Here is a 16161-nt window from a genome sequence, read left to right on the forward strand (position 1 = left end):
GTGTGAGATGAGAAAAAGAGAGAAAAGAGTACAAGTCATGAACGTCAATCCACCAAAATGCCAGGGCTAGTGGAAGTGACATCCCATGCCCTTTAACCTTCACTTTCAATCACACACACACACACACACACATACACACGCCTATACATAAACACATCCACATCCACACTCACTCTCTCTCTCTCTCTCTCTTGTAATCAATCACACTGAAGAAATCACACAATCACACAACATACATTTAAAACAATTTTTTTTGGCTTACCTCGGCTTCTTGGGAAGGTTGTATCCCAGCTAATTGTACTGCATTTTTTAATTACACTAATAGTGAAAAATGAAACATTATTCTCTAATAGTGTAATACAAAAAGGATATTGGTTAGGGTTCCACTCGTCTTGTTTTCTATCATTTTTTAATATATACTAATAGTGAATAATACATCATTATCTGCTAATAATGCAACAACAATTGAGAGAAAACAAAGAGAGTAGAAGCCTAACCGATAGACTTGCAGTCACTGTGTTGCTTATCCTGAATTTGCCACCTCTGAGGTCAGGGGTGGTAAACACAGTGCTAGGGGTCGCAAGGGGCAAGTCAGGGGTTACAGCAGTGATCCCTGGCGACCCCTAAATGATGTCCATGGTACCAGTCAAAAAGATTAGAGGATATTATTGGACCACTCTCATTCACAACAAGTGTACCTATCTGGAAGTTAAGAAAGGGAAATGATGCTTGGTAACATGAAAATTAATGCAATACAAATTGGTAAACACAGAAATCCAACATAATGAAAAAATGCAAAACCCAATGAAACCAATAATGATGAAAACACTGTGGAAGTAATTATGTCATTTAGTACAATCACAATGAAAGCATGCTAGGCAAGTAGTTGGAACATGTCCCTCTCTGAAGGGTCACCCAGAGCATTTTGCCTTCCACCTCCTTTTTGTCTGACCTCTTTTTTGTTGACTTTAGTGCTCTGAGCACTTTACCACTGCTAACACGCATGTGCTCTCTCCTCTTAAAATGGTAAGATTGACTCCTTACCCATTCAACATATTTAATTTACTAATAAGTCCCTAGTAAAATGCACTACATGTGCCTAGGGCCTGTAAATTAAATGCTACTAGAGGGTCTTTAGCACTGATCGTGCCACCCACTTCAGAAGCCCCTTAACCATTTCTCAGGCCTGGGACTGCAGAGTCTGTTTGGGCAGTTTTAAAATGCCATGTCGACCTGGCAAGTTCAACTTCTTGCCAGGCCTAAACCTTCCTTTTTAATACGAATAAGTCACCCCTAAGGTAGGCCCTAGGCAGTCCACGGGCAAGGTACAGTATATTTAAAAAGTAGGACATGCACTTAAGTTTTACATATCCTGATAATGAAAAACTCTTAAATTAGTTTTTCACTACTGCAGGCCTATCTCTCCCAAAAGAGGTAACATTGGGGTTACCTTATTACATTTTATAAGTGTAATTTCTAATTGGGAAGGTATGGGACCTCAAGTTTGGTGTCTCTGGAATCCCAAGTTAACATCACAACTGATGGTGAAGTTCTATTTTTTGTTGTAGTTCAGAAAATGGCACATTTAGAAAGTTGGCATTTTCTACCTTTAGCCAATTGTGCCTCCTGCCTGTCTCCAATATATGTCTGGGAGTGGGTAACAACTGGGCTTGTGCATTCTTTCTAGACAACCACGCACAAAGGGAGCTTAGGTGTGACTGATGAGCCATCCACAGCATGATGGGCCTACTGGGCAGGATGAGAGGGAGGAGCTGAAACTTACATATGAATTTGCTGTGTCCTGATCCCACACAAGGGGTTGCATACTGGAGTCAGGACGGGAAGGGAGGACCTCTGGGAGGGAAGGGAGGACCTCTGTGCACAAAGACTCAACTTCAAAGGCACCACTGGGCATAAGTACTGAACTTCTGTACCCACAAACTCAGTACACTTCTGGACCTGTGGGTACTCTGCCAGGAAGAAGGACTTCTGTGCTGCTAAAAGGACTGCCACTCTGCTGGGCTGCTACTCTTCTGGAATCCTGCTTTGTTGAGCTGACTTGCTCCCTCCTGCCCTCCTGCCTGGGAATGAGAAGGACTGGACCTACATCTCCACAGTCCAGAATATAGAGTGACTCAAAGGGCCAGCTGACTGGTTTCCTGTGTTTTGAATTCTTACGGTTACAAAAGACTTCAACTCATCATGCTACAGCACCCAGATCTTGCTTGCTTCAAGTCTTGCCCTGCCAAGTGGTGCCAACCCAGCGCTGGTCCCTTGGAAGTAGATATAAAGTGTTACTTCAACCAGAACCCATGCATCCTCATTGGAACTGCATTGCCTTTGCATGAGTTGGAACCACTGTATTCTGGTTGTTGCGTGGAGTGGACCTGGTGCATACCCTTGGACCCCAAGTGGGTCCCTGTATCATGCCTGCTGTTCATCATGGTCAGCCTTAACTTTTGACTTTGCCGCTGTCCAGCGTGATCAAATAACCCATTAAAGGATTATTGCTGCTAGCACTATTTCAGTTTTATTCTTTAAAACACCAAATCTCAACTTGTACTTATTGGAGTTTTGTCATTTTGGCCTTGTTTTATTTATTAAATTGTTGTGTTTTCACTGTTTTACTGTTGGAAGTGTTGCACATTTACAAGGTACAGTGCCTTTTAAGACTGACTGCTCTGTCCCAAACTACCAGAGAGTGAGCACAGGTTAACATAGGGTGCCTTTGTGGCTTACTCTGACTAGGATTTTGGTCCCTGCTTAGACAGGGTACATACAGCTCCCAACCAGAAATCCAGTTTCTTACACAAGTCCACTGAAGTACTTCAAAGCTTTAAAGATTATGTGGAAGCTGCTGCAAAGACTCTCAGCATTATCTTTTTACCCCCTGAATCAACATCAATGGAAATAATTAGTATATGCAAGCTTTTAGAAGGAGGGGTTAAGTTTCATCAGTGAATTTGATTGCATTATGGCAGATGTCTTCAACCCTTTTCTGGAATAAAAGCTACTTCAAATCGATGTGAAAACATCCAGAGCTATTAATAAGATTATAGTTGTAATGGTGACAGCATTAGACAAGATTACATTAGTAGCTTCCCAAGCAGGATTACCAGCAGTGATTACCTCAGTGCATCAGAGCGGTTGCCAGCAGCAATATATGAAGTCAGCTTTGCCAATTTGGACCACCTCTTTGTGGGTAATACAGATATACCTGCAATACTCCAGCACAAAGGTAATAATATTAGCAATAAGTCTACCCAAAGCCTTATATGTAAAGTACATATTTCATTGATAAATCATATTTTGGAAATTCAGAAATGTTTCTCCAGACCTCGCCTTACTCACATTTCACCTTGAAAACACACACTCAATCAATGTTCATATACATAAATTAATTCAACCAAGCAAACACTTCCTATTTAGTAGATTGGGCTGCACAAAAGACAACTACTTATAGGTAGCTGAAGAGCTACCAGTATCTCATGAGCTAGCAGTTGGAGAACCCTGAAATAAAGAGTATTAGTATGGTAGTAGTAGGGATTGTGACCAATGTCTACATAAATCTAAACTAGAAAGATGCGCAAAGTGAACACCTAGATTACTGCTGCTTTTTGAGTTCTGGGTCACCAGCTGGTAATGATACCCTTTTCAAGTAGTGACTTGTTTTCATGTGCTAAATGTATGTCTCTTTCTCTTCCTACTTTCATGTTGAGAGTATTGTTAGACTCACAGCCTCTAAGTTACACCACTCCTTGAGTGTTCTGCACCTGTAATTAGGTCTGGTGCATCATGCTATCCTTGTCAGATTGTAGTTAGAGGAGTTGGTGTCTGTTGAAGGGAGATGCCTGACTTTCTTAAGCAACCCTCAGTGTGAAGCTGCTGCAGTGGAAAAAAACACACTGTTATTTCAAGACTTGTTTGCACTTAATATATAGTTATTTCTATGACTTTGTTTAAAATGATCCTTTATTTTGCCAGTAATTCATTTCTGCTCAGCTGATAATTTTGTTACTACATTTGCCTCTGCAGCATAAATACACAATCTTAATGCAGTTCTGGCTATTGTGATGACTTTTTTTTTTCGGTTTGGATTTTGAGTCACAAGGATGTCTGAATCTGTGTTGCCTGGCATGTTTACTAATCTTTCACACAGCAGGAAAAATTGATGTGCTGCTTTGTGTGAAAGAAATGGAGCATTAGTGCTCTCTCTTTGTGGTGAAGCACTGTGTGCAGCCTACTACCAAAGCAGGCGCCCTTTCACCATACTGCAAGAGTGTCTGTGTTATAGGCAGGATTGTTTTTGTGCAGGAAGGAACACGTTCCTGCACAAAAAAACAATCCTTAGAGTCATCTCCTTTCTATGTGTGCTACAGAATGCAGCACATGTGTAAATAGAAAACAAGGAGAGAAAAAATATATTTCTCTTCATTATGCCTCAGTGGGGAAAACATAGCATTTTGACACATTCCCGGATTTACTAGCTTTAATAAATCTGGGAATGTGCCAAAATCTTTTGGTGGATACAAGGGAATGCCATGTTCCACCCATGGAATGGGTCTCAGGTTGAAATGTAACATAACGCAGCACAAGCACCTGCATTGAATTGCATTTCTTTACAAAGCCATGCAAGGTGGCTCAAATTGACCCTTGTGTTGCTTGTAAATATTACTCAAGCCTTTATGTTGTCCTTGCGTCACCTGGAGTTACACATGGACAAGTAAAGGCTTAATATATCTGGGATTCATCTATATTATTTCTTATATCTACATCAAATATGGAAAGAAGAACTTCACAAAATTATTCACATAGAAGGATACAGACTGTACAGACTGTAACCTCCACCTATTAAATCCTAGATTGTGAAACCGCCTTTGTTAAGCAACATTATGGAGGACATTCACACTATTTGCGCTGATGTTGATACTATAAGCTTGGATATTAAAAGTATTCAAATGCATCTGTCAGGTTTATCAATAAATCTGTCTGACAATGAGATTAAAATTAAAGTTAAGAAAGCCACGATTTATTAGCATCTCTCTGTTACTGCAAAAGTTCTTCCTAAAAACATGCTGCTGGATTTGAAAAATTGAAATAGGCAATACAATTCATCTGTCTTTAATTTCTCAGATAACATCAAGGGTAAAGATTTAAGACTATATTTAAAGAATACGCCACCCTTATTGGACATTTACATAGATGCGGTCCCCAACTGGGTAGCTATAGTTAGGACCTACTTTCTATAGAAAGAGCTTTTTTTTTTACTTTGACGCCATTTGATGAATCTTCACGAAATTCCCCCAAAAATATGATGATCACTTTGGCTGCTGTCTTTAAAGTTTGGGGTAATCCGTCAAGCGGGGGGAAGAGAAAAAGGTGGGTTCCACAACACATTTTTCCCATTCATTTTTCCGTAGGGATTTTGAACAGCGATAGCACAAAAACTACTAGACCAAATTACACCAAATTCAGCACAAAGGTACCTCTTGTTCCAGAAGAACCGTTTTTGTTATTTGGTGTAAATCCATTCAGTGGTATTTAAGGAACTGAAGAAAATCCAAATTTGTATATATAGGGATGTAAATGATTCCTGACCCCGCCCGATCTCGTGCCGACAACTGATTAGCTGCCAACATTTCTACAGCAGGAGTCGCAGATCCTCTGTAAAAAAAAAAAAATGAATTACAGGCTTCTGCTCTTTGTCTTTTTGAAGCCCTCAGGTGACCCAAGCCCCGGATCCATTGTTTATTTGTAATGAGGGGGCTGCCCGCCCCCTCCAATAGCCCCATGGACCACTACCTTCTCAGGGCAATGCACAAAATATGTGCAGGAGGCTGTGTACCACCTCTGCACCCCGGGGACCATCCCCTCCCTGCTAAATATAAAAAATAATGATAGGGGTTCCAATTGGGAGCCCTGGGTACCACCACCTCCTTGAAGAATTGATCATCGGAGAGGGGCCACGCGGCTCCCCTCAAGGTGCCACTGATGGCCCTGGGGACCACCACCTCCCAGGGCCGGCATCTGCTAGGTCCAGGTGTGCCCACCCCCAGGACATAGATGTTTGCTGTTGCTCGGGTGCAGTTTTGACAGCTGCAGCCAAGTCACAGCAAACATAGTCTGCTTTTGGACAGCGGGACCGGTCAAACAGGTCCAGGTGTCAAAAAGGAGAGTTTTCACCTGTCTTCCCTGCATGCAAGTATACATGAAGGGAAGACAGATGAAAACATTGCTCCAGCAAGAAAGGAGCTGCTATGAAAAGCAGATACCTACTTGCTGGTGCAATGTTGGCAAACGCAGGAGGCAGGAGCTGGCTGGCACTGTGGGGGGAGGCCTTGACCTCCCCACGGTCCCAGATAGCCCGTAAAGGGTAAAAAAAAGAACAATCGGGTGGGACTCAAAGAGGTGTTGAGGCTCCCCCCGTGGTCCTAGATAGCCCATAAACAGCTAAAAAAAATGGAACTGTAAAATAAAATGGAAAGCATAATGGTGAAGGTTGCAGACCTTCACAGTGAGAGTTCAGGGTTCAACTCCAGGTTTATCTATAGTCATTTTCCCCCTTTATTTTTTTCAACTGCAAATGTTTAAGGCTCATACTGAAAGGTGACCTCATTCTTTTTAATTGATAAATACAATTTTCTTTTCAATTTGTGCATAGATTTCTCATTCTAAAAATCTCATCCATCAATCCTAAAAAAACTCACTATCTCTCTCTATCACACACTCTCTTTCTTTCTCTCTCTCTCTTCCAGTCTCTTTCTCCCACTTACATACCCACTCAGACCCTTACACAGCCACTCAGAGACCCACTCAGACACTCAAGCACCCACTCATACACCCACTCAGATGCTCGTGCACCCACTCACAGCCTCACTCAGATGCTCACACAACCACTCACAGACCCACTGACACACTCATGCACCCACTCACAGACTCACTCAGACTCTGACACAGCCACTCACAGACCCACTGACACCCTCGTGCAACCACTTACAGAGCTACGCAGACACTGACACACCCACTAAGACACTGATGCCCACAAGCTCCCACCCAGACAGACTCTCACATCCACTCTCATCCCCAAATACTCCCTCTTACACCTATTCTCACACCCAGAGAGACAGACTGTGGCCATCTCCCAACACACACAGCCAAAGGGCCATGCGTAGTGTGGGTGGTTAAGTGGGGTTGGCCACAGGTCCTGGCTGCAGGTCAGGCCTTGCGGCAACCCCTGCACATATGGGTGAAAGACATGCATGGTGCAAGGTTGAGTGTTTATAAGGAGTTTGGCCTCAGGCCAGGCCATGTGGCCAACTACTGCCGTGCATTGCCGAACATGGTGGTTGGATTACCGTACAGTAATTAAAATTACGTTAAAAAACATGGAGATTAAATGACAAAACGAAAGGTTACAAGGACCTTATAGTTAGCAAATACAATTTAAAAAACACATAGGAATTCACTTAAAAAAACAAAGGTTACATCGCTTTATAGTTAGGCTCACATTTTAAATGTTCAAAACCATAGAAATTCACCAGTTATAGTTAGCATTATCTCAACTATACCTTGTGCCCTATGGTAACTATAACTCCTACATTTAAAATGTGAGCCTAACCATAACGTCCCTGTAACCTTTGGTTATTTAAATATATATATATACATATATATTTATATATATATGTGTGTATTTTATATATATATATATATATATATAAATAAAAAGTCTTCAACTATCCAGCAGATCTCATTGTGTCCAGCATCATACTTTAACTATGGATGATCAAAAAGCTAAAGATTTTTAACAAGATTTGGTTATAATGTTCTTTTATTCCATATTTATTTTGTCTCCAGTTACAGGACATATATATGATTGGTGAGGAAGAAATGTGGATCAGAATTGGGCTAGTGGTTTTATATCTCAAACTTGTTCTGTATGTTCTCTCATAAATGTTCTGTGCTATGTGTCATTTGTGCTGCTTGTCTAGCATTTGTGAGCTACCCTGTCTTGTCATATTAGTCAAATATTAGGTGCTATATATTATATATTTTGTTCTCACCCTCCTCCATTGCCTTTAGTGGGTGGAACATATGACATCAATGCATATCACAAGTTTCAAAGGCATGACATATCCACTCAAAAAAGGGAAATCTTTGAATATGCTTTGGTGAGGCATAAATGTGATGTTTGTTTACTTCAATAGACACTTATTAATGACAACACTCTATCGTATGTGTGCAAAAGGTGGGTAGGTAATTTTGTTTCTTTTCCAGGTAGAGCTGAAAAGAATGGTGTCACATTATGTTTCCTGAATAAGCTTCAATTACAAATTCTTCATGAGCGTCCTGGTCCGAATGATAAGTTCATATATGTTAAAGTAAAATTAGCTAAATCATTTTTGCAGTATATGAATATTATGGCCACACTGTAGAACACCCTATATTTTGGAGAGACTATAGCTCAAAAATTATGGGACTTGGACCCTCAGTACGAGTTTGGCGGTCTGAGGACCGCCACTGTGGAGGTGGCGGTCGTACCGCCACAGGCCTGGAGGAGAAGACTGCCATATTATGACCATGGTGGTATTCCCAACAGAACACAGCCAATACACCGCTAGTACCGCCAGTGCGGATGGACCACTGCGGCCTGCGGCAGGCATCTGCAGTATGGCGGGGACCATGTTACCGCCAAGCATATTATGAGGTTGCTCACCACCAGGATTTCCGGGGCGGTTGGACCGTCACCAAAACCCTGGCAGAAACTAACACTATAAAAGGAGACACTCACCTTCAGGAACACAGACACATCTGGAGCCGCAAATGGAACCTGGAATTGAAGACTTCCCACTGCTCCTGTTTACCCTATGACTCCAGAACCAGCAACGGCGATGAAGACAACAACCGTAAGTACACCCAGCTCGCAAACACTGGAGGGAAAGGCATTAGTACACACCCACACACAGCACACACATCCAGTATGGCTAGCGATGGCCAGACACATGCAAACACCCATACCAACACACAGACACACATCAACACACACATGCACCCACAAACTACACACACCAGGGTCAACATACATGTGCTTTCCACACACTACCCCGCACACACACATCACCGCCAATGTCTAACACAAACATATACAACACAACAGACTCACATAACAACATCACTACTGCAAACACACAAAGGCATTGCCAAGGATCAACACTGCACACCTCCACTTGAAAACACATACTGACAGCAACACGTAACAATCACACACAATCTATCCATACCACAATACTGCCACGCAATGTGTCAGATGTCACACCACGACCACACAACACACACTGCACATGACAAATCCATCACCACACACACACACACACACATGCACACACAACAACCACACAATGCCACACAACACCATCACAACACATCACACTGAGTGTAATGCAGAAGGAAACCACACAACAGATGCTGCAACACAATAACATCACATACACAAAACTAACACAAACCAAATCTCACAAATACAGCACATCCATCACGAAGGAAATTCAGGACAAGTATGTCTCCATCAATACCAACAGGCATTTGGCCAATATATATCCATGAGTATAAATAGCCAAATAATTTGTACAAAATCGGCTAACTGGCCAGTCCAAACAGTCCAAGTGCTACCAGGCACATATGGCACTTGTGAATGGCCCAATTGACTCCTGATTGCAAAGTGGCCCCCACATGGTAGGGGCATCAAGGGGGCAGACAGTCACATCAGGGGTGATGAGGAGGTGGTCGGGGGGGGGTTGGTTTGGGAGGAGGTCCTTGTCAGATGCTCTTTAGGTTTGTCCTTAGGAAGGGGGTGAGCTTTAGTTTGGGGGGTTGATTTTTTGGCAGGTGGAGGGGGATAGGCACCACCATGGGGGGCAAGGGAGGACTTGGAGATGGAAGGTCTGGGGTTGGGTAAGGACACAGTGCGCTTTGGGGAATCATGGGGTGGGAGAGTGGTAGGGAAGAGAGAAAACTCATATAGGAACCTTTTCTTAGGGACACGAGGGTGGTCATGGGAAAAGCGTTTGGGAGTGGAGGGAGAGGGAGTGGTTGTGAGATGTGTCTGTGTAGGTGTCTCGGGTGCAGGTGCTTGGGTGGAAGGCATTTGTGTGCTGGGTGTCTGTTGGGTTTGTGAGTGTGGGCGTGTAGGTGTTTTGGTGGGGGGGAGGTGCAGGGAGAAGCCATGGTGGATGGGTGACTGTCTGCTGGGGTGGTGCCTGCAGGTAAGGTGCATGTGCTGTATGTGGGGTGAGTGCATGTGGTGAATGGGTGGATGTATGCGGGTCTGGAACTGTGGTGACTATTGGTATGAATGGACTTGTTGCTGGATCAGGGGGTGTTGGTGTTGTGTCAGCAGGTGTGAATGGTGTAGTGTCTGTGAAGGAGAGTGTGGTGTAGGGGTCAGTGTAGGGAGTGTATGATATTGTGTGTGCAGGTGGGTGTTGTCTGTATGCATGCCAGTGGTGGATCTTGTGGTGGCTGTGTTTGTCACTGCAATCTGTGTCTGTTGAGGTGGATGAATGGCGGTCTGACTGTGTGCTCTGGATAGGTGTGGGAAGTGGCGTATTGGATTGGGCAGAGGTAGCTGGAGGGGGGACGGAAAACAAAGGACCGCTGGCTGCTATCAGCGAGGACACCAGAGCCTGAAAGGATCTCTGCAGGCCAGCCAAGGCACCGTGAATGCCTTCCAGGAACGCATTGCACTGCTGTACCTGAGCTGCCAGTCCCTGCATGGCATTAACAATGGTTGACTGACACACAGAGATGGACCGTAGGAGGTCAATAGCCTCTTTACTGAGGGCAGCAAGCCTGACTAGGGCAAGAGCAGAGGTGCCTGTGATGAAGGAGACGCCCACCCTCCTTGGTGAGCAAGCACAGGTAACTACGTTGGGAGCAACAGCGATGGCGGTGCTGGTAAGGGGGTGGCAGACAAGGATGGTGCTGGGCTGTCCCAGATAGGTCCACCACACCGTGGCGCATCTATCGGAAGAGGAATCCGCAGATGATCCCGTCTCCCCTGTGGCACTCCCCTCGCCCTCCGTCCCACTGTTCCCTCGGATCTGCTAGTGTCAGCCTCCTGGGTCCTGTGGGCTGCTGCTTCCCCACTTGCCAGTGCCACTTCGCCTTCGCCTGATTATGCTGATGCACACAAAGACAGAGGAGGAGAGGGAGGGAGAGGGGGAAAGGAGAATGATAGGGTGCAAAAGGCTCACTATCTACATACCATTAACACAGATCATCAAGTACATCTCTTCAATTACATTATGGCATTATGGCATGCCAGGCAATTACAATGACACTACATTTCAGAAAACGCATATTGTGAATTGCAAGATGCAATGCTCATAAACCTTCTATTGTGGGAAACATTTGAGTCAGTGAGTTGGTCAAACAGTGCATAGCAGCATTGTGATTGTCAGGGCGATGTCATGCATGACATATAAACAACAGGGTTAGACTCCATGGACAACCCAGGGGACTTACCACATCTACTACCATTCCATAGTTGTAATGGCTAGACGACAGAATGTTACCTGCTACAATAGATTTTGCTGTGCTATTTGTCTACAGAGTCACATGTAGCAGAATGCCATGGTTGTTTTCCTACACATATTCTACACTCTTAGGTCAACATATGTCAGCATGGCAAAATATCATGCCCAAAATACTTTCTCATTGAGGCCATTCATGTAGAGGACCCCTTATGCACCTCCAAAATCAGTCCATGGCAGCTACTGCGCAAGATAGAGATAGCCTCAGTCATAGTGGGAGACACATACTGAAGTGATAGCACTTACACCTCAGGTACATTGATGCAGATGGAAGAAGCTGGTTTGACACAATGCGTTGGGTGTCCACGCTCACCCAACCATCAAAACTGACTATTGGATATACACTGACAGCATTGTATTGTCAGAGATAATTGATTCAGAGCCTGGCAGGGTGACTGATGCCCATTGTCGATGTGCATCTACCGCTGATCACATGCACATCTTCCCAGAAGTAAGCCACCCAATTCCAAACAAGGTCCATCATGTAGGATGTGGGAGCCTGTACTTACCCCCTTATAGCTTTTGTGCTGCCCACAAGTGCCCATCTACCTCAAGGTAGGCCACTGCCAAGATGCGGGGGTTCTGACGGGCACCTCTCCCTTATTAGGAGGACTTCCACAGCTGGGCCTCTGCAGTCTTTTGGGCCCAGCATCTTAGGTCCTCACACTGCTTTCTGCAGTGGGTGCTCTGTCAACTATGGACCCCCAGGGTCCACACTTGCTTGGCAATAGCATGCCAGATTCCCTTCTTCTGATGGGTGCTGACCTGCATGGGTGACACAGACAGAAGGAAAAAGTCATGTAGCGGGGCAACACATCACCAGCAGTGGACTACTCAAATCATACACATCACATGGCACACCAATGTGTCTTCATGGCATGTACTTCATGGCCACTTTATGCATCCACTCCCTATGTGGCCTGGTAACTCCTGTGGCCTCACAGCCTCACACACCCCTATCACACAGGACAATGGAATTGGGCTCACCTGCCCATATGGTGCCCCATACAGCTGTCGATACAAGGGTAGGACCACGTCCACAAGCTTCTCCTGCTCCTCCTGTGTGAAGGCTGGGGCCCTATCACCTGCAAGACGTGGCATGGTGGCTCCCACAGACAGTACACAGCTGCTCACGTAGTGAGGTCTTGCTTGCACAAGTGTCAGGAATCAATTGAGCTAGGCAGCAGAAAAGTGGATGTTACGGCTACTACGTACATGAACATCACCACCAACAGTGATCATCATTGGATCCAGTCCCCCATAGGCAGCAATGTAGCCCAATGAGGAGTTGCACGGGGTAGCGACCGCCTACGGTCATGACAACATACGCCGGCGGAATTAGGTCACTTCCATCTGTCCAGTGTAGGCAGGACAGGTGGCTCTCATTTTAGGCACATATCATGGTTTGCAAAGAAAAACATAAGTGCATCATGCTTGACATATGTACCGAATGCAGTGTAAGCCTATATTCTGCCATCATGGCTTGGCCGAGAGATGTGATTATCATGCCACAGTGGTGTACGATGGGCGTCAAATCAAGGGCATGACCAGTGGTTTGGTACCTCATAGGCGGTGTAACCATAAGAGTCAGTGGCATTTATACATATGTGGGACTGTCGCGTAGGCTCTCATTCTTCTAATGAGACTACTTGATTTGGACGTCAGAATCACTTGCACTGTGGGAGACTGAGTCCGAACCCACTACAGGTGACACCTATCGGCCAAATCCGGGTTTTGCTTCGGCTAACTAGCAATGCCTCATCTCTACTCAAGAGCAGGAATGATTGGGCAGCAGAGCGCATGACACAATTGACTCCTCAAGGAAATCGTGGTCACCAAGATCGCACCTGTTTCTCTCATTTACATTTGTCTCACATTTACAAGCACAATCAGAGGCAGTATCTATTTCAATAAGGTTTTAATGAAGCAACTGCATCTTATATCAACAAAGCATGTACTGCAATAACTAGGACGATGAAGCATGACAGGATTAAAATAGTGATGAGGAGAGCAAAGCATAAAAATAGCGCTACCATATTGCCACTAGGATCATTAAAATAATTCCTACCTACGATATGTTAGAGTACAGCATGTTAAGCTCTAGTTCTGCCCTTCAGGTTACCCTGGGAAGACATCATCCCTCATACCTAAGCAAGAGGCCTGTAGTCTACACAAGCAGCCGCAGTGAAGCACACAGCAATCGGCATCCAGTGGTGGTTATCTAGCTCTAATCTCCCTCTAACGTACATGGGTCAAAGTAGTGTTTTGATAATAAAACCGCTGATGTTCCAAGAAAGGACCCCTACGTAAGAGTGTGTATGTTTCTATGAACACTAGAGACAAAGCATTACCACGTTTGCCGGCAACCTATCTTACTGCAGCCTTGAGAAAAGCACAGAGTGAAAGAAATGTCTTGTTTAAGAACGCAGCGCTGACTTAGGCAAAGGACAGCTAGATAGACAGAAATAAAAAAGAACACAAAATGTGGCTATTGTTAAAATAATAAACAAAGCTGAATAAACTATGTGTAGGTGAAAGTGCACAGCGGCAGGCCTAGTTTGCTAAAAAGATGTGTATGAAGCTATAACTAAAATGGCTACACAACAGTACATCCTGGACAAATATGCAGCATACCATTGAACATGCGATGTGTGACATGTGTGTGACATGCTGTTGTCCAGGCCCTGTAACAGGCAGCTAGGTTGGTTTACATGGGCTCTCTACCTGGCCAAAATGGTATGTGGCCACTTTTGGGACCTATCACAAGTGTATGTTGTGTGCAACAAGGATCTTGTTAGCTAGCATGTATTGAGTGGTCAACAAGTTGTACATTTTCTCCTCTCTCCCAGGGCCAATGAACAAGTCTTTAAGAAGAGGAAAAACTACTACTCCATCAATGTACAGTGGTGTGTCTTGTAGACCAGTACATCTCCCAAGTGACGGCTAAATATCCAGGATCTGTGCATGACTCCTTCATTCTGAGGAATAGCAATGCCCCAGAGATGATGGCACACCTACAGAGAGAGAGAGAGAGAGCTTTGCTCATTGGTATATTTGCAATAGAATGTGTGTCATTGTAATGTCAACTGTCATCCCATTCAGCCCTGTGCCTCTATCGATATTGTGGGAGGTCCTACCTTTGTGCACACAGGTGACTCTGGCTATCCTAACCTTCCCTGGCTGCTGGCACCAGTGATGTACCCAATCACGGTTGGGGAACACCGTTTCAATGAGGTCCACGGCAAGAGGAGGCATGTTATAGAATGAACATTTGGACTTCTGAAGGCCAGATTCAGGTGCCTCCATGTCTCTGGAGGTGCCCTCCTCTACACTCCTCTAGAGGCATGTCAGATCATTGTTGCCTGCTGCATGCTACACAATCTGGCACTGAGACGTCAGATTCCATTGCTGGCTAATAAGGAGGAGCTGCTGGACCAGTGGCTGATGATGGGGACACATACAGGTATGTTGTGTGTATATTGTCAGGTGTTTTATTTCAAAATTGCTTTATGACAGTGCTCCTCGTGGTCAGCTACATCACTGGTGATGTTCAGTGTAATATTCCTCAGTGTGACTTATGGTGGGAGCCTATCAGGTGCTGTGTTACTGTTGGAATCTCACCGACGTGTGGTGAATGCAGATTGGTAGGTTTTATTAATTCCTATGAATAGGCGTGTGGTGTGTCATTTGTCCTGCAAGGTCCTGTGCAGATGTTTTCCCAACTAAAGATTGTGTAGTGTGTCTCTCTCCCTATCAAAACTGTTGGCTGTGGCATTCATGGACATTTTCCTTTCCTAACAGTAGTAAGGGTAGTTATTTACCCATTTCTGCTGTGATGTAGAGCTTGATAGTCAACTGATTCCTGATATTCTGGGTGTGACATTGTCTTCTGTTGTCCCCTGTGTTGTTGCCAATGCATATTGTGCACAACAACAATGTACTACATCTGTGCTGTGGCTCCACCCATGCCTACTATCCTGATGTGAGTCCATGTCTTGGTCTGTTTGCAGGTTGGATTTATGGATCTACTCCTGTGTATGGCAAGGCTAGTGACTCCCTTACAACTGGAATTGGGACCCTGTCTGGGGTAGGTTGCCACCTGCAGTGAATGGCTCCCTCTGCTGTCCATGTGACTTTTTTTGGTTAAGGGGTATTACCACACTTTACATTTCAGTAAGGGGAATTACCACACATTATATTTCAGTGGAATTGACATTCGTACTTGTGACAATAAAGACACAAAGACAGTCCCTGTGATCTATGGTGTTTATTGTGCACAAAATGTGGAAGAGTTAATCAGTGGGGTCATGGTTGGAGTAATCATCAGAGTATGTGGCCTAGCTGTAGTCAGTACAGGTCCAGTATCCAAGGGCCATGTGAAAATGGAGTAATGACATTGAACAGCCAACAGGTTATCTCAGTGGCAAACAAGGGAACATTTTTAGAAGAGAGTCACTTCCTTGCAGTGGGTTTGGTCTTGGAATCTGCTCCTGCAGGACGTCTGGATGGATGACCATGTTATCGAAGGGGGGTCCTCAGCTGCAGATGGTGGGGTGCCCGTGGCCTGCAGTTC

This window comes from Pleurodeles waltl, chromosome 9, assembly GCF_031143425.1.
Source record: "Pleurodeles waltl isolate 20211129_DDA chromosome 9, aPleWal1.hap1.20221129, whole genome shotgun sequence".
Taxonomy (NCBI): Eukaryota; Metazoa; Chordata; class Amphibia; order Caudata; family Salamandridae; genus Pleurodeles; species Pleurodeles waltl.